Raw genomic sequence first — 15,606 nt, 5'->3', positions numbered from 1 at the left:
AACTCTGGAAGGGTGAAAACGGCTCAGGAGTGAAATCAGCCCCATTTTCCCTGTGCAGAAGATGGTTTGTAGCTGGCCAGCACTGTCTGGATATATCACTAAGGCTGAAGTAATGTGGAGGAAGCAGCTGGTTAAAAAAAGAAAAAAGAAAAAAGAAAATAAAAATTTTCAGGTGGGAGCTACTGAGATGAGACAGAAGAGAACAAATGACTGGAATTAAATCCCACTGCTGAGAGAATTGAAACACCTGCCAAAGCTGCAATCCAAGCCCTGTAAAAGCTGTGGACAGCACCTGATGCTGACCATTGGGGAAAGCCCGTTCCATCTCTGTCAGCTCCAGTAGCGGAGCTGCAGAGGGGCAGGATGTGCTTTTCCTCAGAGCTGTGAGCAGATGTTGATAGTCTGCCTCCCAAGCTCTGTTATTCAGTCCCTTTGCTCCTCACAGGCATCCCCTGGCTGCTTTAATTTAGCACTGACCTGTCAGCACCTCCCTGCTCGCACTGGGAGGGTCCCTGGCATCACTGATCCCCCAGCTCTTCCAGTGTCTCTCATGCTAAGGGACACCTCTAACTCTCCCCCGATGTTTCTTTTTGCCCTCTTCTTACTGATATTCTCTGCCTCTGTGTTGGGGTAGATGTTTGACCACTTCTTCACTTCTTTCTGCTTTTGTATATCTTAATTTTCAGTGCTTGAAACCAATCCCAGCTCACCCGTTCTTTGTTACACCAGTTTTTGCCTTGCTGGGAGGTGAGGGAGCTTCCATACTTGCCTTGTCTATACTCATATCTTATCTTGTGTGAACTCTTGTCTCTCCCTAGCAGCTGCCAAGGTTTGAGGAAAGGTTAATGTACGTAAAATGTTGGTACAGCATCTGTTTCCTTGTCCTCTCCTGGTAGAAAAGGAAACAGAGCAGGGAGGAGATTTTCACCCAGACTGAGTGAGGCTGTTCTAAAGAACACAGTCCCTCTCCTGAGGGGGAAAAAAAAAAAAAAGATCAATCCCTCTCTCCTTGATTGGTCTCTGAAATAGCAGAATTGTCTGAATTAAATGATTAAAGACTACCTAAAGCAGGGGGGCCAGGTATCCTCAATCCATGATTCATCGTTTTGCCCAGAACCCAACTACTGAAGCTAGACTTCATCACTCCTGACAATACTTGTCAGAAGATCCTCTTCTTAAAATTTTCCACTGTTCTACTCTGTTGGCATAAATCATACTTAATATGTTGATATTAAAGCTGTGGGTGATAGCATTGAAAATCTGTGTTTCCATGAAATCAAATAAGCCATAGACACCTATTTCAGCTTGCCTTGATATTACCTTTAGAATCCTGAATTCTTGATTAATAAGGAAGAATGTAGCATTTAAGGGGAGTTTAATTAGACCCTCTGTCTTTATCCTGCATAACAATATTATGCCACATTATGATTTCAACCGTGTCAGCGCTCAGAATGAATGGCTGTGAACTGTGAAATTATAGGGCACATTTTTCATGTCACCGACTAAACAATATTGCAGATCTTCTTGAGAAATATAACAATAGGATCTATCAGTCACAAGTTATGCTTGCAGTGGAAGGCAGATCTAGACAATAACTCACTTTGTCATGACTGTTCTCTTCTAGTCTCAGAAAAGGCAGGATTTTGTCTCTGGAAGAAGTAAAGAGTATCTTGATTATAATAAGTTAGCTATCAAGTTTGAGGACACAGTGTGAGGAGTCGTGTTGACAGGGAAGGGGGTGGTATGAATTTCTCTTAATATTTTAAAGCTATTGAATTCTGGAGTCTCACTCAGCCAGGTTTGAGCGTGCGTGAACGTCCATGTGTAGTTACAGCTTTCAGTGGTGCTTTGATAGAAATTTATTTGGACTGGTAATAGATATGATTGGAGTTCCAGGCACCAGTGGTGGTTTATATGATGGCAAAAGCTGGAAAACCAAGCACTGAAATCAAAGTTTTCCAGGAAGATTGGTGCTGCACCCAGGCCTGGATCCTGCCATGAAGGGAAAGTGTCTAATTAAGCAATTCAGCACTTGTGGCTTTAAAGCAGGTACAGAATTTGGATGGCACACTGTGGCCATACTTCATTAATTTGCCATCTCCACACTAAGGGCAGAATAAACCCATGGGAACTCCCAGTTCAGGGCAAAACTCCCACTGAATCTGGGAGGAGGTTTCCATCTGGGAGCAGGAGCTTTCCCAAAAGCACAGAATTTCTGTGTGTTGTGTGTTTACAGCCACTGCTCCATGGCAAGGCAGCCCCAGCCTGTGGATTTCAAGGTATAAAGGCCCCATCTCCTTTCAGGCTCACAGATGGTTATCCTTGGAGTGGAATTGAAGTTCACTGAAGAAATTGTCAGAAGGTTTAAGCACTCATTTTTACTAAATGGAGCTCTGCAATGTTACTGTAATAGGAAAAATGCCTTGCAGAGTTCAATTGGAATTTTTCTATTAACTTCGTAATAAGGATGCCAATTTCTGCAAAATAGTTTCTGAGTAAGGGTGAAATTATGCACTTTGTTAAGCAGCAGTAAGCCTGCAAATTCATTCTTGGTTCAAATGTGAATTACTAGGGACTGACTTCTTCCTAATTTTACGACCATTATACTCCAGGTAAATATGCCTACAGAGACATGCATGCCTGCTCTATATACAGCCAGAAAATTATTATCCATGGGATCCCTCGGGCAGCTCCTCTGGGTAGTGCTTAGCACCACATCCCCTTGGAGGTACCAACCCTTCTCACCCAGATTTCACTGAATACTCCAAACCCTGGAGAATTTTTGCACAATTACCTGTTTTAATGGGTCTGGCAGAGTACTGCTTCCTCTTTCACATGGGAAATTTCCACAAGAATTCTCACTGCCTAAGGCCCAGCCTCTCTGGAGATCCAGCCCCGGGTCATTGGTAGCATTTTACACAAATGCAGCCCCAGCCTTTATCTAATAATGCTTCAGGACTAAAATAAGGAATTTTTCTATTAGTACAGAACAAGGTGTGCAGCTTCTGGCCCTGGAATCCTCTAAGTTATTAACCAGTGTTTGACAAACAATTTAGCACAGAAAGAAAACAACAGTGTCTCAGTTGTGCACATCTCCATGTCAGGGGTGTTAAGTTGTGGAAACTGCTACAGAGCTTAGATTTTTAAGTGCAAGGAAAAAGAAAAAGAAGGAAAGGACCCTAAAAGGCTTTAACCTTTGTGTAACTGTGCTTTTGAATAAGTCCTTCTTTGTGCAGCTCAGTGAGTCTTTTCGTCACAGTTTCTGTCATTTCAGGGGGAAAAAAAACCCAGATTCTTTTACAGGTTTTGAGGCTTCCAGTTTTTTGTCTGTCAAATTGAAACATTAAAATTCATCCCACTATGATGCTCTGGACCTGCATTGAAAGTGGCTGGCAAAACATTCAGAACCCAAAAGACAAGGGAAAAGGGTGTGAGAAGTTTAATTCCTGGGGTCCAGCCCGGGGTTAAACAGCATGAATTAAGCAAGACATAACAGTGAACTGGAATTTTAGAAGATCAAATACACTCAATTCACAGAGCACTATATTTGTGTGCACTGAATGCAATGGATATTAAGCAGAAAATAAAACTATATACAGCCAAATAGTGGAATACTTTTGGCAAAATATTTACCTCATTAGTGCCACCCTGCAGGCAGGCAAGGCCTGGTTGAAAGTTTAGCAGCACTGTCAATGTGGTAAAACAACATAAGCAAGTCTCAATCTTCCATTTCCTGTCTTTTCAGTGCTTAAGCCCTTAACATCTAATGAAAGCTCTTTTTGTGTCATAAATGAATACTTATCCGGAGCTTTCCCCTCTAACCTCTTCACATTTTCCCTCACTGGCCAGTAGATTTCTTAAATGACACACATTTGTCATGTTGTTTAATATATGTCTGGGGGGGACTTGGTTATTATGATGATGAACCTGATATAAAAATTGTGCTGTGCAGAGTAGATTTGTTGTAGGCAGCACATCAGAGCAAGCCCTCAGATGCACACAGGATGTGTACCCTGGCAAGAAAGAAGCTTTTTAACCTGCAGAGGGAAATTACTGAGACTTCTTCAGCATGAACTCACCTCTTAGTATATAAAAGATAATTTTCGGTAAAGAATATACTTTAAATTTTTATTTCCTTGAAAAACACAGGAGGGTTTAATATGTTGTATATTATATATAAAAATACACCTTGTGACTTTTTTTTTCAGAATAGGAAATTCCAGGAACCAGGAAATGCAGGATTTCATTTTGGTCATCCTCTATTAATATTTAGCTGTGCAAGGACAATTTTGTCTTACAGTAACATCACTCAGACAAGGGATACTACAACGAACATCCCCTGAGTGAACATAACAGAGTGTGGAATCTGAGTTTTAATGTTTTCATTCAATGGGTGGAAAGCAGTATTTTGTTTTCTAGCATCCCTTGGATGTTGGGTGTTAGAGATTCCTATAGGCAGAAAGGTGGGGAAGAAGGAAATTCAGCACAGCAACCCCTAACAAATGGAACAGCCTGGACTTGATGACTTTGGAAATGAAACACCCAAGACATGGTTATGCACAACCTTGAAACATAAGGGCCAGGTGGGTAAGAGACATCCATGGACAGCTGTAATGCCTGAGAATCTGATTTACTAAGGTTAGAAAAGATAGATCACACTGCCCTGTTCATTTTTCATGGTCATTAAAGAGAGGGAATTAGGCAAAGGAACAAAACTGTCTGAAAATAAAGGAAAAGATGTGACATGATATCACACATTGCTGCAACATTCAGGATAGAAAGAGGTCTCATTTCTTTTGTATAGTTCAATGTAATCGGTCAAACAAAACTCAAATAGGGCATTGTCCATTCTTACCAAAAGAATGAAAGAGAATTAATTAAGTTTCTTCTATAAAACTGCACCCATGAAGTGCTTAGTGTATTTGAAATCAGCTGGAAAAAAAACCCCAAAATCTTAATTTAAGAGTTATTGTTAGCCAGGAATAAATGTGCCTTTTTCTTCACATTATCAGGTGGTAATGTAATTTTTCCTTGGATATTATGTACTCACATTATCAAACACGCTACTGAATTTCTCACCCACCGTTTCCTTTTCTTGTTACTGATGCTACAAGGTTGGAAAGTGTTTTTCCTTGGTGGGTATTTATTCCTCTGGGCTACATAACTATACAAAAGCACTGGGACAGTCTATTTTCCTACTATGAATACAATTCTTTTTAAACAAAGCTAAGCAAGAGAACTAAAAGGAAAAACACATCAATTTTTGCATTATTGATAACAAAGTGACATATTTTATTTTATATTATCTCCTGCTCTTGCACTGTCCCACAGAGAATTCAACTTTAATAAGAGATGCTTAGGTTTAAATAGGCAACAAGCCTAAACAACAACTCCTAAATAACAACTCCTAATTAACTCCTCAGTTGCCATCAAACTGTGACCAAAACCATTCTGATTCGATTCCGTTTCATCCTGGAATGGTTTGCCTGGGTTTGGAACACCACATATCTCCTCCCTGAAGTTAACATTTAGCAAGGCCACGTGAAGGGTTGGAGCCAGGACAAGCCTTTGATTCCCAGTGTCATACCAGGAGTTAGAAATGTGGTGGAGTGCTCATCCCTAGAAGTGACCAAAGCCCCGTGGATGTGGCACCTGGGGACACGGGTTAGGGGTGGCCTTGGCAGTGCTCAGTTAATGGTTGGACTTGATGATCTTAAATATCTTTCCCAATCTTAACGATCCCGTGGTTCCACGACTCTGTGTGCCAGCGGGAACTTGAATTTCCAGCACAGGGCTCTGCCTCTGTCCAGCTCCCTCCTTCAGGGACCCCGTGGGGGACAGAGGGACAAGTAGTGTCATTTTGTTGGTTTAGAGCTGTCATTGATGCCATGGTGGGTACAGATGTGTTGGTGGAACCTTCCAGCCTCGCTAGCAAAACTCTTCCTGCAGGAAAACGGAGCTGATGGGAATGCATCCCTGTGTGCTCGGAGCTTGTCATGGGGAGCTGGTGGCAGCAAGGGCTGTGGCACCCACAGGCTGTGGCAGCAGGAGCAGCAGTGGCTCTGCAGGAGAGGCTGAGGGTGCTGCTGCAGCCTCCTGAGGGGTCACACAGCTCTGCTCGCTGAGCAAATCCCCTCTACGAGATGTCAGTTCTAAATTCAGCTGTTACTGTGAACGGCAAACACAAAATATCCTTCTGAGGCTGAGCTCCACACTCAGCAAAGACCACAATAATGGGCCAGGCAGTGCTCTAATGTGAGAAAAACCCCAAGATTTAAGCCAGGTTTTGCTTGGATCAGGTTCAGCTCAACTCCCAGGATCAATGTTTTCCTTTTCCTTCAGTGAAGTCTGGATTCCAATGTGGATCTTTGCCACTCAAGATTATGCCTGTCAAATACATGAAAACATACTTATAATTAGTGGATCAGCAGCCAATATCTCACAAAAATGAGTGTCTGGAGGGAACCCTGCAGCAGCAGCATATTCGATCCTGGCTGTCCCATCATGTTTAACTAGAGCTGGGGACAGGGCTGTGTGCTCGACAGGGAGAGCAGAGGGAAGGAGTAGGGCTGGGGCTGCTTTTCCTGCCAGGCCTCCGACTGCAGCTTGCCAAGGAACTCGGAGGATTTCCTAAATCAGCAGAACATTATTGCTCTCCCGTCATCTCCGTGCTATGCCTTGGGAATAGCTGAGTCTCAGAAACCAGCCCTGTGCAAGTTCAGGCAGCTCGGGAATCCCCCAGCTCTGTCAGCACAGGAAACAACTGCGATTGCTTTTCTGGCACTATCAGCTCCTTCACAGATTTGCTGTCTGAATTGCAACTTCTTGCACAGCCAATTTATTGTGTGTTAAATTTTGTCCTTTCTTATGCTACCCCTGTTTTTTTTCCCTTGAGCTTTGTTGCCAGGCTAAGAAAATGCCAGTGAAAATATTTATGCTGGTTCATCCCTTTCAACCCAAACCGTTCCAGGATTTTCTCTAGCACTGTAGAGGTAAAAATTACATATTGTAAGGGTTAGGATGGAGGAAAGTCATTCTATTAATAACTCTGAGTGCCTTGGGCTGTGGAGCTGTGGTCCCAGGGACCATGTGTGGATGCTCACATTGAGACACTGCTCTTTCCATGTCATTTGTGAACATTCTTTGGCTCCCAAAGAGCTGTCATTAACAGGAAATGTTGTTAATGTTTAGTATCAAAGCAAGTAATTCTGCTAAATCTGCAGGAGTTGATTCCCAAAATGTCCCCCTTGGTATTTCTTGCTCCTCTAGCAACAGGGAGAAAGGCCTGTGCCAGTTCTAGACTTTATTATTAATCATTTGCAGAGCGGCAAGGTGTTATTCCCCATCACTGGGATATCCAGTGTCCTCCAGATTTGTATTGGACTGGAATTCTTTGAAAAGTACTGATGAGAAAAGGCAACAAAAGAGTCAAGTGAGTGTGCAAGAGGCAGCTGAAGGTGCCCAGGGGTGCCTGCTGCTCTCACTCTGCTTTGAGGCACCGCTGTAGTGAGGGCTTCTCACTGGCACAGGACACAAACTGTGCTGAAATGATTATTCAGCACACTTGTTACCCTTCCCTCTTGGAAATTAATTTGCAGAAACATTAATTCACTTCCCTCATTAGAGATGAGTCCCAGAGTCAATAGCAGCCAGGCTGGGATTAAGTTTGGATGCACAGGCTCAGGATGCAAACTGTGCTGAGCTCCCTGCCCTGCCCCTTTGGGAGGTGTTTCCAGGCCAGGGTGTTTCCACTGTGACTTTGGTATCAGCCAGGGCACAGCTGAGGTTTCCTGGAAGCTGCCAGAGCAATTCCTGCCTGGGAGCAGCCAGTCCAGCAGGAGCTCTACTGATCTGGATAGATTAAAACTTCACAGTGTGAGCCACTTCCAACCTCCTTTCCGCCCATCCCTTAGAAAAAAGAACGGGAGAAGCTGCAGAAATGTGCTATTCCATGGCTCTGTTCAATACTGACATTTCAGTGGTGGATCTGCTGGGCTCCTATAAAATTTTTCCAGTTTTTCAAAGCTACGAGGGTGGTTCTTGGACACAGGGAGCAGCAAATGGATTTGCAGTGGGAGCAGCTGCCTTTGCTGGAAGCACAGGCACAAAGAACAGGCGTGTGCAGAAACTTTGATAGAGTTTTGCTGCCAAAAACCTTCTCTGGGTAGTTTGTAAAAGACCCTGCAGCTCATTTGATGTTGATTAGCTTTTGAGGCACAACTGCTACAATGAGAAAACTTTTACTGATTTGCATGTGTTGACAATTATTCTAACAGTAACAACCTGATTATACCAGTGTGTTAGTCCCAGATATGGTGTATTATTCCCTAGCTTTAGGAATAATTCTGGTACTTATAGCCTCTGGCTTCATTTAACCATAGCCCTAATCACTTCTGATTAAAACATACATAAATGAGTTTGTGGAAGTTTTTTTTTGTTACACCTCAGCTTCTAGGATTTTTTTTGCCCCGAAGGAAAAAAAAGAGAAAATTAGGTTTCAGCATAGAGAAATGTTTGAAAGACTGTACAATAATAACAAAAAATATTTTCATTTCCAGAGCATTTTATTTAACCGCCTCATTAATACAATTTTATTATTTTCATTTGATTAATTGCTGTAGGTTTTGAGTTTGGGTTTATTTTATTATTCTAGTCGCTCCTGTTATTTTCTTCGTGTTTACCAAGGGGTTTACACCATTATTTCTCCACACAAATAACTAATTAGTCAACCATTTTCTCATTTGACATTTCTCAGTGGCGGGAGACTAAAAACTGAATTTCATCTAATTTTTCATTCTGTTTTGATTGTATCATTGGAGATAGAGAATTGTGATGAAAGCCAGCCTATTAAATCCCTGATGTGACAAGCAAAATAAAGCTGGACTGAGGAATCTTTATCTCAGATGGGGAGATGGGGTGCACCAAAGTGCTCTGCAGGTGGAAACAGGAGCAAATCCTGCCTGTAGTGTGGCCACAGCCTGCAACCCAAACCCTCAGGCCACAGGAACCACTTCCAGGGCTAAAATCCCTGAGATCAGGGCCAGACAAGGACCAAGGCAGGGAATTGTGATGCCTGTTCAGACAGGATCAGCATAAGGCATCTGAAAACTTAAGTCTGGACATGAACTCCCACAAACTTGAGGGATACTCTGGGGTCACCCAAGAAAAAGCTGCTGCAGGGAGTTACAACAAAAGCTTTGATGCCCCACCTGCAGAGCTGAGGGATTCATCCTGGAATGCACCCAGGTTATCAGAGAAATGTGCGTTTTCAGTGGCCAAAAATGCACAGAGTCACCTGTGGCACAACACTGAGGGGGGAGGGGGTTAATTATTTTTTTTAATTGTACTCTAAGTTGACATTTCCAGCCTGTGAAAATACAGACGGTCTGCAAGCCCATAAATCCATCCCACGAAGCTGAAAAATGGCTCTTGCATAAATCCCCAATCTTCAGTGAGTTTAAAATTGCACCTGACCTAACACCTTTCTCAACAGCATGGCCATAAAATGTGATTTATTTCAGGTTTTAGGTTTTAATGATATATGTATATGATATATTTATTCTGATTAATAATAGTATCGATTGCAGTTAAATTTGCTTTTCTACATTTTTGATTTTTATTTTTTTAAAGAATCTAGCCGAAGTAATTTGAGCATGTCCAAATGTCTGCAGGAGAGCACTGCAGGAGGTTTTTCACAGCCTGCTGCACATGTAGCATAGAGCCACACTTTTAGTGCATTTGAATCTGAATTCAAATCTGTTCATTTCATATGATTTAATGGTAAAGAAAGCTAACCATGTTTAGCTTGGCAGCTGGAGTGTGTAAATCAAAGACGGGCACTGGAAAGTATAAGCAGAGGTCAGTTCAGATTTTATTTTCCTTTCTGACTCTCTAACAACCTCTTTGGAAGATTGAGTTAGCTCTGTGTTAATAGAGCGTGGTTACAAGGACTGTGTTTAGGCCAAGGCTTAGGCCAGACACTGTGAGGTTTAAGATTCACAACAGGTCCTGAAAACTGTCAGTGACGATCTCCAGAGGTTCCTTCCAACCCCAACCACTCTGTGATTCTCTGGAATCACAAAGTTAGACACACAGTTCTGAAAGCCTTGAGGGTGATTCTCTGGAATCACAAAGTTAGACACACAGACAGTTCTGAAAGCCTTGAGAATCAGGAATCAGCATGCATGGTTACAATTGACAGGAAAAGATCAGGAAAAGCCCTTTAGTGGGGTCAGCATTTATCATTTCTCTTATAACCTGGCCTGGAGTTCTTGACATGTCTAAATGCTTACATTTTGTCTCACTAACATTGTGTGATGAAGCATTTATGCTTTTGTTTTCCCTTTGATATGAAATCCTCTGGTTGCCTTTTAGTACTTACCTGTAATGGAAATGAATTCAGGTATCCCAAATAACGCCTCCCTTCTGCTGTTAGGACAGGCTTTGTCACACTAAACACAAGGGCCACGAGTTAGTGCCCTGTACAAAGCTGTGTTTAGGGGCTGCAGCAGAAGATTTTGGGCAGCAGCTTTATATCTGAGTAAAAAATGGAATCCAAACCTCTGTATTCCCCTGCACCTCGAAATCAGTCCATTTAATCAATCCACATTGTTCTTCAATATCTGAAAAAAAAATGAATCACAGAATAATTGAATGGTTTGAGTTGGAAGAGCCCTTAAAGACCACCTCATTCCAACCCCCCTGCCCTGTGTAGGGATGTCACCCACCAGACCAGGATGCTCCAGGCCCCATCCAACCTGGCCTTGGCAAATGAAAACCCACAACTACTCTGACAACATTCTTCCAATGGCTTTAATGCCACAAACATTTTAAAATTAAAGATAAAAATAAAACCAATCTTGGAAGTTGCATAAAAATGATCTTTACAAAACCAAATGTGAGTATAGTTACAGAACATTAGCTGTAATAGACATTAGAGAATCGTTATTATTGTTTTTGTTGCACGCGGGGTAGGAATAAGAGACCCAGCTGTGCAAGGCTGGGAATATACAGATATTTATGGTTTTGCCCTCCCCAAAGCTTATAACCCAGACCAGCCTGGGAGCAGGAATACCTTTGTTATCTCATAGCCAAAAAGCAGAAAAATTGCCGTGCGTCCTCAGTAATGAGCGTGGGTGTGGTTCAGCTGGAGAATTGCTGTGCTGCAATAAGGTTCCCTTTCTGCTCTTTTTGGTGCCATATGCTGCCGTAATTAGTGCAGGCAAAAGGTAATGAGAGCACAGTGGAGAAGAGGGAGCTCCATGGGAAGCAGTTGATCTCTAAAACTCTGCATTATGTCATCCCTCTATAGAGCACAATGCAGTTTTAATCCAGATTTTTAATGTTGCACTTATATTTTGGAAAGTTGTTTTATCTTTCTCTGAGAAGCACCACTGCTTCCCCAGGTGTGCATCTTCGTGCTGTAATTGCTGTACAAGTCTCTCCCAAATACCACTACTCCTTTTTCCAGGGGTAGTGGCTCATGATTTTTTAACCAGAAATTCATACTGGTTTCATTTAAAGATTACAGAATATCTGTATTTAGAGATTTTTTCATTCAGAGGCAAAAGGGTTTTTCATGCTGAGCTCACAGGCACAGACACACAAAGTTACCTTCTCCATTATTATTTTACTTGAATTGCTCTGGAAGAGCTCACAGAAAAAAATCATGTGCTGCCATTACATGCTGCAGTCCCAGCATGAGCAAATGTGAATAACGTGAATGTTCTTCATTCCAAATGCAAACGTGCAGCTATACTTAGGGGAAATATTAGGTCACTGATTGTTTATACTTATGTTGGTGAGACCAGGACCCATAAAAGGAGCAGGTATGAATTGGAGTTGTGTATGAATAAATTTGTTATATTCCTGAGACTGGCTCCTGCCAGGCAGAGTGAAATGGTGTGAAAATCTTTACTATCAGTGTCTGTCACAGAATGTTTTTGGTTGGAAGGGACTTTAGAGATCATCTTGTTCCACCCCCTGCCATGGGGGGCTGACACTTCCAGATTTGCCCAAGACCAGGAAGTAACAACACACATATGGATGGATGGATGGATGGATGGATGACAGAGAACATGGATTTTTACTCATATGGGTTTGACTCTATTTCAAACATAGGTTAAAAAGAATTAAGGAGATAGGCAATTTGAAAATGTCAGGAAATATCTTTCTGCATCTTTAGAAAGCCACTCAAATATTCTTTTCTGTTCTGTCTATCTTGGTACTTTTGATGTCCCTTCTTGCCCTGTGCTCTCAGGCCTTTTGCAGTGATTTACAGATTTTATCCTTTTAACAGCTTTTCCAGGCAGAAATACATCCTCACCATTTTAACCCTGAGATGAGGATGTAGCATGAATGAAAGGCTTCCCTAATTCCATTTTGGTGGAGCTGGGACCCAAAATCCAGGCTGTGAGTCCCAGTTCAGCCAGCCCAACCTTGCTCCCTGCTCCACCATGGTGTCAACAGCTGCTACAGTGTACAAAGCCTGACTGGAGGATCAGGCACTGATTCCAGGGACCAAAGCCACTGCAGCCCTTCTCTCCTGCTGGGAGCTCTGGTGTCCCTGTAGGACACAGCTCGAGCAGCCTCCAGATGCCCCAGGCTGAAAATCCCGACGCTGACAGAATCACTGTCCTTCCCTCCGGTCAGTGCCACGTCAGGCTGGCTCAGAGGTGTCATTCAGCACACACTTGGCACTGATGCATTTTGCCTTCCTTCGCCTTCTGTCAAGGCGTGAGAGCCGAGCCTCCTTGACTCAATGTGGGAAAGGTCTGGTGGACACCAAGCTCTGGAAGCCCTTGCCAAGAGCAGCATCTGAGTGTGCCTGGCTGCTCTCCTGTGACACCCTGGCCCATGGCACTGCTGGCTGTGAAACCCTGTTTGTGGTTAGCGCAGGGTTGTGGCTCTGGCTGGATTTCTGTGGCGGTGTTACACACCTCTGCACACCTTCTGTGACACAGCTCTGGTCTGTGTAAGCATCTTTGCTAACTGAGCCACCAGCCAGCGGCACCAGGCAACCCCAGGAGCTGCTCTCAGAATTATTTCCCTCTGTTGCAGCAAGGGGGAGATGCCATTTATAAGTTTTAAATTATTTCCATATATCTGCTACTCTATTTGCACCAAATAGACAAGTGTGTATTTTGATTTGTGCTCTGTTCTGCATCCATAACCTCTCTGTGCCTCTTTGTAGGGCTGTGTTTAAGGTGTGCACTCAAACATTGCAGCAGACAATTTCCAGCTGAAGGGAATTGTTTTTGCTGCTCTCTTTGCAATGCCTGGCTTATAGACAATGCCAGGCCATGAACCCAGCACAAGGAGGTCACAATCAGAACATGTTACACACATTTTCCCCTGCCCTCTTGGCATGCAAGCCCTTGGGAACTGTGAGCTGTTGCCATAGCTTAAAATTTATAAAAAAAAAACCAACCCACAATGAAATAAACTCCAGGAGCAGCACTAAATTTCACTGCTGTAAAGTAGAATAAGACCAAAGAGTAATTGGCACACCAGAGAGCACAGCTCTGTGTACATCTGATGTATCAGTGTGTTTAGGACTGAAGAAACAGTAGGTACATGCAGGCAAGTTCATGTTTAACCACCTAAAAAATGGTCTGATTTAAAAGCTGCTGTGCAATCAGCAGATCCCACCGAAATCAAAAGTGGGAAGTGAATCTTTGCATTCCAAACTTCTGTCTTTATCATGGTGTTTATGATGGGTCTATTCTAAACCTTTGCTAGCAGAGCCCTCAAAAAAATGGAACAAAGAACAATCATCTTAACTGTACTGCAATATGCTCTTACAATAAGTAAAAAGTGTGGTGGGAAAGACAAAGTACTACTTTTACAATATCCTGTGCCAAATTACAGGTTATACAATCCAGTTTTTTATTTGCACAGCCAACAGTGCTTTGTAGAGCAATCAGGGAAGATAATACAATCCATTTTACATTCTCATTACTTTAGAAGTGTTGAATCCTCTGAAATGGTTTCGGGGTTAATTGAGAATTTGCAGTTTTACAACAGACTAGGAATTGTTTAGGCTGCCCTTGTTTCATATTTTTGTGCATACCTTTGTTGCAAAGTTATAAAAATAACAATAAAAAGAGAAACAAAGAAGTGAAATGAAATAATGATCTGCACTGTTGCCATTCCAGGCACTCATTTTTGTGGGAGATAAAGCTGAGGTATTGACTAATGTTTAAATGGCTATTAAGTGGAAGGACATGTTGGGCTGATGGAACATCTCACTGTGCACTGTCTTCCTCTGATTCTTTTCCACATATTCCCTAAGGGATAATTTCTGCTCCTGGGGGAAGCCAGTGGTGAAGCTCTGAGTTACTTTTCTGCCAGCATAAATAAGTCAGCTATTTTCCCTATTTGTCTCCTTTTCTGCATAAATTCCAAAAGTTTCTGGTTTCCAAATCTGCTCTTTAACTTATTTTAACATAAAAACAGCTTATAAAGATGTGTATTTTTTCCTGACTGTATATGCAGAAGTTTTGATGCTCACTCTGGCTGCCTGAGCACCAGAATGTTCCTGTGCACCACAGTCAGGCTCAGCAGCACCCAGGAAGTTGCATTTTTCAAGCCTGAAGCAAAGCTGTGGTAAAGAGCAGCAGCCTGGACAGGGCTATGTGTCAGCACTTTGTTAGCAGCTGACATTTTATTTTATTTTACCTTTTTTTTTACCCCCCAACAATGTGTTATTTTTGTTTATTCCTTCACAGTTGCACTGATAATTTTTTTTTTTTTTTTTGGGCAGCATTATCACACAGGAGTTTCAGGTGAATTCACTTCCAGGTGAATGCTGCTGTGAGGCACTGCCTTGGCACAGACTCATTAAATAATTACAGGTTCCATGTCAATTACTGGTAATTTAAAATGTCTATAAAAGTTTTTATGGTGGTTTATGACCTATAATAGTTCACTACAAAAAAGATAAACAGGTTATTATCCCATGTATTGATTATATGATTGGAGTTTTGCTTTAAAATATTAACACATTTAATTGGAGAGGGAATTGGTGTCAGTTAATTCACTTCTGCGTTGTTCTATTACTTAATATATTTAACTGAGTATGGAATTAGGCCCTAATCATGAACATTCTTACGTTTATTGCTTCAGTCAAGCAGGGAAGTTCCTGGTGTGTAAACTCCACAATCTCTTTAAACATTTCCAGTTTGGGGGGCTGAATATTTGTGCTGATTAAAGGGAAAAAGCACACCAGCGAATTTCATGTTGGGGGGTCTTGGAGACAGCATTTCCAAACTTTGATTAAGGCAACATGGATGTGGTTGAATTTAATCAGCAGAAGGAGGAAACTCCAGATCCCAGAGTGCAGAATAAATGTGTGCAAACAGGGCTGGGTATAACCACCTCCCCACAGACCTGGTGAATTCACTGTCTGACTCTCTTTTTGCTGCCATTCCCCACAATTCAGTGCATTTCCAGCTCACCCAAAATAACTAATTGTAAAAAAAACCAAATAAAATAAAAAAATAAAAACACTCAAAAAGTAAATTAAAAATACAACTTCTAGTCCAACTGGAATTCTGAGTCTGGGAAAAGGAGGACTGTGACAGGATTCATGAGGTCAGTGTGGAT

The 15,606-nt window shown here is 42.2% G+C and overlaps 1 protein-coding gene across 2 annotated transcripts in view; it reads left to right on the top strand.

Annotated features, from left to right (window-relative positions):
* Positions 1–15,606, top strand: part of CDH13 (cadherin 13) — a 449,314-nt gene that overhangs the window by 401,120 nt on the left and 32,588 nt on the right. The window lies entirely within an intron of this gene.

Source organism: Corvus brachyrhynchos, unplaced genomic scaffold (assembly GCF_000691975.1).
Source record: "Corvus brachyrhynchos isolate BGI_N302 unplaced genomic scaffold, ASM69197v1 scaffold26, whole genome shotgun sequence".
In the NCBI taxonomy this organism is placed as follows: domain Eukaryota; kingdom Metazoa; phylum Chordata; class Aves; order Passeriformes; family Corvidae; genus Corvus; species Corvus brachyrhynchos.
The sequence above is the reverse complement of the archived record's forward strand: the minus strand, read 5'-3'. Positions and strand labels throughout refer to the sequence as shown.